The 10,255-nt window shown below is 42.9% G+C and overlaps 1 non-coding gene across 1 annotated transcript; it reads left to right on the forward strand.

The window, feature by feature from the left end:
• The first annotated feature begins 3,805 nt into the window (after window positions 1-3,805).
• LOC114009046 (small nucleolar RNA SNORA65) lies at window positions 3,806-3,932 on the forward strand. The gene has a single exon (XR_003550520.1). It is a non-coding gene; the product is annotated as a small nucleolar RNA SNORA65 (small nucleolar RNA).
• The last annotated feature ends 6,323 nt before the right edge of the window (window positions 3,933-10,255 follow it).

The raw sequence follows: 10,255 nt of genomic DNA on the forward strand, positions 1-10,255 counted from the left end.
GTGGCAAGGCCATCCCCCCAAGGGGGTGATTTTTCACTTTCTGACTCTCTGACTCTCTGTTGAGCCCATGAGCTCTGTAGCAAAAATTCCTCTCAAAAAAAAAAAAAAATTCTATATTTTTTAACCCAGTAATATTCAAATCTTGAAATAAGAATCATGAAACCAGCAGTTGGCATAATGGCTATGTCACTGGACTCCCATGTAGTCGACTATGGTTCGAGTCCCAGACCCAGTGGCTTAAACTCACGCTGGATGCATGTGTGTACCCAATATTCTGAGAGGAGAACGGAGGAGAAGGGATCATGGTGTGGCCATCCCCCCCTGGTTTTCTTTGGAGTATCAGAAAGATCTTTGGCAGAATGACTCCACTCGGGTGAGTTGCCCTATAGCAAAACCCTCTCAAAAAAAAAAAAAAAAAAAAAGAATCATTGCTCTTTTTTTTTTTTAAATTGCCAGAGGGTGTATGCACTTGGCAGAGGGAGACAGAGAAACAGAAGGAGTCCCCCCACCACCACCATGGAGCATGGTCACACAACAATCCCTGTCTTCCACGTTTTTTGGACACAAACATATATGTGCCCTGCATGTTTGTTTTCAAACCACCTGAGCCAGGATTCAAGTCACAGTCTTGTAAGATCTGGCTCCCTTGAGGCCGGCAGGTGGCATGGTGGTTAAAATGCTGGATTCCCACATGGCCGACCATGGTTCAAGTCCTGGACCTGGTGGCTCGTTTTCTCACTTTCTCACTCTCTATCTCTCTCTGGTCAAATTAGAAAAATAATAATAATAAGGGGCCAGCAGTTAGCATAATGGCTATGTCACTGAACTCCCACGTAGTCGACCACGGTTCAAGTCCCAGACCCAGTGGCTTAAACTCATGCCGGCTGCGTATGCATGCGTACCCAAGATCCCAAGAGGAGAATGAAGGAGAAGGGATTGTGGCGTGGCCATCCCCCCTGGGGGGTGATTTCTCGCTTTCCGTCTTTCTGTATCTCTCTGTCTTTCTGATGAGCACACAGGTCTAATAGCAAAAACCTCTCCAAAAATAATAATAATAATAAATAATAAAGTTGAACAGATAGTTATTTTTTAAAAAGTTTAAAAAGATCTGGCTCCCTTAACCACTAACCTGTAGGGTTACCCCATCACTTTTCTTTAATAATAAAATCTTAAATATTACATATTTTGATTACAATATAGTTTATAATGAAAACATGTCCTTATTTCACTTCTTTCCATCCCTAGTTTCTTTTTCCAAACTCTCCCCGGTAGATACCTAAGACTACTATTTTTTATTTTAATTTTTGCCATGGGGAGTGTGTACTTGCTGGAGACAGAAAAGAGAGAGAGAGAGAGGGAAAGTAAGAAAGCACCACCCAGGGGGATGGCCATGCCACAATCTCTTCTCCTTCATTCTCCTCAGGATTTTGGGCATGCAAACACATGCACCCAGTATGTTTTTCAATTTACCAGGTCTGGTACTTGAACCAGGCCATGGGAATCCAGCCACCTTAATTGTCACACCATGGGCTGGCCCTTTTAATGTTTTTGTTTGTAATTTTACATTAAAAGTTTCAGACATATACAAAAGCAGAAGGAAAAGTATCACAAATACCGTGTGTTCGTCACCTAGGTTTCATAAAGATCAACTTGTGGCCCATCTTGTTTTACCTATGACCCGCCATCCCTGTCTCTGTGCCACTGGACCCAATATATCACATCATTTTGTCTACACATGCTTTAAATCTAGCTACTTCTTTATTCAGCCCTTTGGACGCTGTCTGCTGGAATCCTGCTACACTAAATAATCCGCTAGCACCTTGCTACCATACATGCCCCCTCATTTCCTTCCTCTCATCCTCCCAATGGCTCTATAATGACTTTTGATTAAGTCAGTGATTCAGCGTTTACGGTTATGATTATACCATGCATCAATCACTTACAAGTCAAGTAGCTTGTCATGGCCACATTTCTCTCCTCGTACAACTTTTTGCTCTTCCTAAAGTTCGTTAGTACTTCTTCTTCTGGCAAATGTGACAGAAAGCCAATAATTCCTCAGTATCCATCCTCCTCTTGTCATAAAAACAATTCTCAGGACAAGCAGTTGGTGTAATGGCTATGTCACTGGACTCCCACGTAGTCGACCATGGTTCAAGTCCCAGACCTGGTGACTTGAACTTACGCCGGGTGTGTGTGCATGTGTGCCCAAGATCCTGCGAGGAGAATGGAGAAGGGATTGCAGTGTGGCCATCCCCCCAGGAGGTGATTTCTCGCTTTCTGTCTCTGTCCTTGTGGTAAGTGCACACACCGTATAGCAAAAACCTCTAAAAAATAAATTAATAAAATAAAAAATTCTCCTACCCAGAGTTTTAATACATGGCACCCAGTCAGAACCTTGTCCCTCAGCCTCCCTTGCAGTAAGTGTGAGCATTTGACTCAGTTTTGCTAATTAGAAGGTGTCCTCAGAAGGGAAGTGTTCAGCTTCTGAATCTTGTCCTTAAAACTGGCTGTAGTTTTCTCCCTTTCTCTTTTTCCCTCCTTCCCACAGTCTGGGAAATGACAAGTTTTGGAACTTACTTGGATCTTAAGATGAAACCATGTGTGGAGGATAGAACGACCTGCTGCCAGCCTGGATCCGTAATGACCTTATGGAGCAGAATCATCCAGACCACCTACTTCCGGTGGTTTCATGAATACAGAGAAAATTCGATGAAGGCCCATGCTCTGTGGTGTAGTGGTAATGCAGATGGCCTGTAACACTATAAGTCACATGATTCCAAGAGGAGAATGGAGGAGAAGGGATTGCGGCATGACCATCCCCCTTGGGGGTAATTTCTCGCTTTCTGTCTCTATGTTTCTCTCTGTCTGTCTGGCGAGTGCACACGCCCTATAGCAAAAAACTCTGAAAAAATAAAAAATAAAAAAATAAAAAGTATTTAGGATGTCATCATTACCCAGAAGCCCCCCCCCCCTTCCACCCTGCATGTGCCTGCCCAGCTGGGAACCGCCTCCACAGCCTGGCCAACTACCCATCATTCTAACTTCTGTCACCTAAAATGAGATCCCCCTGCTCTAGAGCATCAGTATAAATGGGATGAAACAGTATGTCCTCATTCATGTCTGGTTTAGTTGATCTTCCTCTTTCTTCAAACTCCTGCATTTTAGTTGAGCACCCTTCAGTACCTCATGGACAAAGGGTACAGGTAAAATGTTTTGAAACCTTGAATACCTGAACACGCTACATTTTACCCTCACGTTTGCTGCATTGTTTGACTGCATGTAGACTGTCAAGTTGAAAATAACTCTCCTTCCGAATTTTGAAGGGGTTACTTCATTGTCTCCCAATCTCTGGGACTGCAGCCCAGTCCTCTTTATGTATCTATTTGTTTGTCTGTCTGTTCATTTTTGCCGTGTGATCTCTGTGTGCTTGTGGGAAGCTTGCTTTGTCAGTAGCGTTCGAAAATGTCACAATGACATGCCTTGGGCTCTTTTTCTCCTTTTTTTTTTCTGCTGGACGAGCAATGGCCTCTTACAATTGAAAGCTCCTATTTCTCATTGTGGATCATTTTCTTGAATTATTTTCTTGATAATTTTCTTTGTTTTCTCCTTCTCTCTTTTGGCAATGTATATTATTTAGATGATTGCACCAAGTGTATTTATCCTTTAAATATTTTATCTTATCTCTTGTATTTTGCTTGCTTCTTTGCTTTGCCCCCAGGAGATTTCCTCAACTTTCTTTTCTGACACACTGTTTGAATTTTTATCTCAGTTATAAAATATTTTAAAGAGTGTGCTGTTGCAGCCACCCGCCACTGCACCTGACCAGTTGTGCTGGCGGTACAATCAGTGGTGTGCTGATAGTAAACCCCAGCTTAGGAATCAAGGTTGTTCTTCATGTGGATGACTATGCCGGAAGAGTTCGTGGACCAGCCGCACAGCCTAGTGAATGAGAGATCCAGATCCCACGTGACTGACTGTGGTCTGAATCCCTGCCCCAACAGCTTGAGAAACACACCAGGTACATGAGACTGACTTCTCCAAATCCTGGGAAGATGAAGAGATGGAGAAGAAGACAGCACTGGGGAAGAGGTGCTCTCTTCCTTCTCTCTCTCTCTCTCTCTCTTGCACACATACGCTCCAGCAATTGAAAAAATAAAAGAATATACTATTCTTGTTCCTCAGGGACAATATGATCCTTTTACTTCTCTGAGAAAGTGAATTATAGGTTAAAATGTTTTGGGGACTAAAAAAACATTTAGTGGGACTAGCAGATGGCATAATAGTTACGTTGCTAGACTCCCACGTAGCCTACCATGATTTGAATCCTGGACCCAGTGGGTTAAAACTCATGCCAGGTGCGTGTGCGTGCATGTCCAAAATCCCAAGAGGAGAATGGAGGAGAAGGGATTGCAGTGTGGTCATCCCCCTTAGGGAGGTGATTTCTTACTTTCTGTATCTCTCTGTCTCTTTGGCAAATGCACATGACCTACAGCAAAAATCTCTCTTTAATAAAACATGTTTGAGGGGCTGGCAGGTGGCATGATGGTTAAAGGTGCTGGATTCCCACATGGCTGACTGAGATTCCAGTCCTGGACCTGGTGGCTTGCTTTCCCTCTTTCTCTGACTCTCTGACCAAATTAAAATAAATAAATAAATAAAGCTAAATAAAAAATTCTTAAAAACAAAACAAAACAAAATAAAACAAAATAAAACAAAAACACGTTTGAGGGGTTGGCAGGTAGCGGAGTGGTTAAAGATTCCCACATGGCTGGCCACAGTTCAAGTCCCAGACCTAGTGACTTGCTTTCTCACCTTCCCTTTCTCTTTCTCTCTGGTCAAATTTAAAATTAATAATAACAAATGTAATTAATTAAATAAATAAATCTTTAAAAAAAATGTTTAGGGCCAGCAGTTGGCATGGAGGTTGAGGTTAATCCATCTCTCTCTTGCTCTATTCCTCTCTCTCTCTGTGTGTGTGTGTGTGTGTGTGTGTGTGTGTGTGTGTTAGGGTTTCAATATTTTTGCCCCACCCAAAATTCATCTTAGAAACTTTATCTCTAGTTGAATGATATTGGGAGTTATTTAGGTCATGAGGGCTCTGTTCTCATGAAGAGATTAATGGCACTATTGAACAGATTTGTGGGGCCAATCTGTGGCAGGGTGGTTGAAATGGCTGGATCCCACATGCCCAACTGTACACTTCAAGTTCCAAACCCGATGGCTTGAGAAACACGCCTTTGTGTGTGTACATGCTCCAAATCTTGAGAAGGGGGGAAATGGAAAAGAGACTGTGGCACGACCATACCTCCAGGTGGTATTTTCTCACTTTCTCTTTCTCCTTCTCTTTCTCTGTCTATCTTTCTCTGGAGAGTGCACACACCCTCTGGCAAAATTTTTTTAAGAAAGGATTTGTTGCAGTTGGTATTCTTTTTTGTGCTCTCCTCTGCTCTTCTGCCATGACTTTTCTCCCTCTGGAGGACCTGGTCCTCAAGGTACCATCTTGGAAGTGAACAAAACTGGTCACTAACCTTCTGGTGCCTTGATCCTGGACTCCCCAGCCTCCCAAACTGGGAGAGCATGCATTTCTGTTCTTTATAAATGACTCAATCTCAGGTATTCTGTTATAGCAAAATAAAATGGACTAAGACACTCTTCATATCAATATAAACATGCCTATGTGTGTGTGCATATATATATATTTGTATGTATTTGTTCAGTTCACCATGTTCCATCAGTTCTTCTCATGTTAAGACCCTCGCACATTGGAGAGCACTTACCCCAGATTGGAGGCCTCTTCTCCAGCTCAGCATGCCCACTTCCTTCAGCGGTCCCCATGGGACATGGCTATGCAGCCTCACAGGGTTGCTCTGGCAGGATACTCCTCAGATGAACTCCTCAGAATGTCTACTTCAGTTTTTGTTTTCTTTTTGCTAGAAGGTGTGTGCACTCACCAGAGAGATATGGAAAGGGAGAGGGGAAAGCCTCCTTCATGGGGCATGGTCATGCCACAATTCCTTCTCCTCCATTTCTCTCCTTTCAGGATTTCAGGCATGTACCCACACACATCTGGCATGTTTCTCAAGTCATCAGATCTAGGACTCAAACTGTACATTTGGCCATGTGGGATCCAGCTGCCTCAACCACCAGGCTACGGATTCGGCTCCAGAATGCCTATTTCATAAGTTATCCTTCTCCAATCTAATGTAGTCCTCAGACCGATGATAAAAGTTTCCAGATGTCCTTAAGGCAAGCTTCTTGGACAAAAAAAAAGACATTACTTGGATTTTCAAATTACTATTCAATTTACTAATGTTGCAAATTTTTAAAAAGAGACCTTTCCTTAAGCCTTTCAGTCTTGCTCAGAAACATTCTATTTAATAAGTCTAATAAATTTTAATTATCAATTTTAAAGAGGCCCATGGATAAGTTTTTACCAACTCCAATTGAGCAAACTTAAGTACCTAAACAACCAGTCCCACCTATAAATTTAGTTTAATTCCCTTAAGCATTTTAAACTGAATTTACAAAGTTACTGTACTGTATTTTCCAGAGTAGGAAACAAAGCCTTTCTGGTACCTAAAACAACTTTAAAAATCGAATCAATCAAACTTGCAGCAGTGAATTCTCTTAAAGAGACTAATATCGTTTGCTGACTTAACTCAGTTCTCTAATAACTTTCAACTTAAAATTACAAATGTGAACTCAATTTCCAAATCATACATCCTAACCTGAAATGACAAGACTATTCTATTATGCTCTAGTATGCAAATATGTTAAATATCACAAACTTTTAAAAAATTATTTCATTTATCTTTATTTTTTTATTTGACCAGAGAGAGACAGAGTGAGAAGGAAAGAAAGGGAACGTGAGAAAGCAAGCCACCAGGTCTGGGACTCAAACCACAGTTGGCAATGTGGGAGTCCAACACCCCTAACCACCACACCACCTGCCTGCCCCTAAATACTACAAACTTCTAAATCTTTAATATATATGGAACTTCTTAATAAATAAACATCCTTCCTTTTCCTGACATTAGCAAAAAATGTGATTTTTACTGATTTTATTTACTTCATCTTTATTTGTAATTAGAATATTTTTAAGAGTGGAATGACTGTTTTTTAAGATAATTATTTTATTTAACTTTATTCATCATTATTATTAGATTTCTTTCCTTTTTTTCAACTTGACCAGAGAGAGACGAGAGAGAGAGAGAGAGAAAGTGAGAAAGCAAGCCACCAGTTCCAGGACTTGAAATTAGGTCAACCATATGGGAGTCCAGCACTACACCACCTGCCAGCCCCAGAATGACTAGTTTTTTGTTTCTTTTTGGAGAGGTTTTTTTGCTATAGGGAGCGTGTGCTTGCCAGAAAGACAGAGAGAGACAGAGAGACAGAAAGCGAGAAATCACCCCTCGGGGGGATGGCAATGCTGCAATTCCTTCTCCTCCATTGTCTTCTCGGGATCTTGGGCATGCATGCACATGAGCCCGTTGTGAGTTTATAGCCACGGGGTCTGAGACTTGAACCATGGTCAACTACGTGGGAGTTCAGCGACATAGCCATTATGTCTTCTGCTGGTCCCCAGAATGACTAGTTTTTTTTTTTTTTTTTTTTTTGAGAGGTTTTTTCGCTATAGGGCGCATGCGCTCGCCAGACAGACAGAGAGAGACATAGAGACAGAAAGCGAGAAATCACCCCCCAGGGGGGGTGGTCACGCCGCAATCCCTTCTCCTCCATTCTCCTCTCGGGATCTTGGGCACGTACGCACACGCGCCCGGCGTGAGTTTTAAGCCACCGGGTCCGGGACACGAACCACGGTCGACTACGTGGGAGTCCAGCGACATAGCCATTACGCTAACTGCTGGTTCCCCAGAATGACTAGTTTTAAGGAGTACACGTGATCAAGTAATTCCATCTACTGTTAAAATACAAACACATCAAAAATGTATGCATTGGTGGCCAGCAGGTGGCGTGGTGATTAAGCACTCTGGACTCCCACATGGCCTACAGTGGTTTGAGTCCTGGACCTAGCAGTTTGCTTTCTCACTTTTCCTCTCTCTCTCTCTTGCTCTCTCACTCTGTCCCTCTCTGGTTTAAATAAATACATAAAGTTAAATAAAATAATTCTTTAAATAAATTATGCATTGGAGCCAGCAGATGGTATAATGGTTACATCACTGGACCCCCATGGAGTTGACCGCAGTTCAAGTTCCAAACTCAGTGGCTTAAAACTCATGCTGTGTATGTGTGCATCCATGCCCAAGATCCCAAGAGGTGAATGGAAGAGAAGGGACTGCGTCACGGCCATCCCCGCTGGGGCATGATTTCTTGCTTTCTGTCTTTCTGTCTTTCTATCTTTCTCTGTCTCTCTGGCAAGTACACAAACCCTATAGCAAAAATCTCTCTTTAAAAAATTACGCAACGCATATGGGGCTAGCCCCATAGGTCAGTGGTTAAGAGAATTGGATTCCACCTGGTCAACTGCATTTCAAATGCTGGTCCCAGCAGTTTGACAAACATGTCAGACCTGTGTGCATGTGGGCTCAAAATCTTGACAGGCTGGAGAAATGGAGGAGATGGGATTGTGACGTGACCCTGTAGAAAGTGAATTCTCTCTCTCATTCTCTGGCATGCACACATGCCCTCTGATGATTAAAAAAAATGCATAGGTATGTTCACCAACAATCATGAACTACAAGTTTAGAGCAATAATCTAACTTAATGACCTCAACTGAAAACTATGCAAACGCCCATCACTGATAGATAAATGATGTGTGGTTTACTTACCCAGTGAGATGCTTCAGAATGAGATGAATGACCTGCAACCATACACAGTGTGGATGACGCTTAAGACAGTTCATACTGCTTGACTCCACCAACGATCCTGGTGCTAGGAGGCAGGAGAGGCATCACTCTCGGGGAGAGGTTGTGGTGGGGTTTCTGCTGTTCTGGTTCTGCCTCTCGATCCCTGTTCTGATTCCATGGGTATACTCGGTTTGTGAAAAGCATTCGCACCCTGTGATTATATATAATTATTTTATTTAACTTTATTTATTCACTTATATATTATCTTCCAGTTTGATCAGAGAGAGAAAGAGAAAGTGGGAAAGTAAGAAAGCAAGCCAACAAGTCCAGGACTTGAATCACAGTCAGCATGTGGGAGTCCAGAGCCTTTAGCCACCACACCACCTGCCGGCCTCCCTACATTTATATTTATACAGGAATGTTCCTGTGTAAGCTTATCCTTCAGTAAAGTGTGTGTGTGTGTGTGTGTGTGTGTGTGTGTGTGTGTGTGAGGGGGGGGGAGATTTATGCAGAGGTGGAAAGGAAAGTGGGTGAGCTGCTCAAGGGCAATACCACTGTGCATCTGGCAGAGACTTTTGCTGGGCCCGAATCAGTGCTGCACACACTCTCGGCAAGTTTTCTTGCACTTTTGGAGAAGTCACCAAACCCTCCTAATGGTCAACGTAAAGGGACTCTGTGCCTATCACATCGATGCAAATTATGTCCCCGTGTCCTGGAGCTTGGTCACTCTGCTCCACAAGTTATACAGCCTCTGGTTTGACTCACAATCTCTATTAAAGCTGGATAAAACTTTTCTTTCTGCCTTGTTGTTTTCCTTTACGGTTTGAAAAGGCATATTAATGTCTGGCCAGATGGCCCTTCTGTCCCATCCTCTCTCTCACGTTCCTGTGAGTCTTTCTCAACCTCTTTTAATTTTCCTCCCTGACGCAGGTGGTTGAGATTCTGCAGTAAGGTAGCTGCTGTCTTGACTCATCTTTCAGGCCCTGGCTAAATTCTGTGTCATTTTCCTGGCCTTCTGGTGAGCAGGGACATGGCTCACCTGGTTGGAGTCTGCCTTTCTCGGCCTTGTCTGACCTTCCTTCCTAACAATGAGTCTTGCTAACGACACAGATGTGGCCTGGGCAAGGGGTGAGGGGGTGTTTCTTCTCTCGCTTTGATCCACGTTGTCATCCAATCCCACACCATGCTCCTTTGGAGTGGCTAGGGAGGTCAAGTCATCCTCAGCCACAACTTGAGGTCGTCCCAACTGGGCATTCTAGACCCTTTTCCCAAGATCAGCTATTTTCATGCACTTGGTATTTGGCGTGTATGGACCAGACTTTACATGTATCTTGATTAAATTTCAACTATTAGATTTCTTCCATTATCCCAGCCATCAAGATATTTTCCAATCCTAATTCAATCGCCCAGGATAGCATTTATCCCTCCTGATAAGCCATCATCTCGGCAT

Source organism: Tupaia chinensis, unplaced genomic scaffold, assembly GCF_000334495.1.
Source record: "Tupaia chinensis unplaced genomic scaffold, TupChi_1.0 Scaffold000443_1, whole genome shotgun sequence".
In the NCBI taxonomy this organism is placed as follows: domain Eukaryota; kingdom Metazoa; phylum Chordata; class Mammalia; order Scandentia; family Tupaiidae; genus Tupaia; species Tupaia belangeri.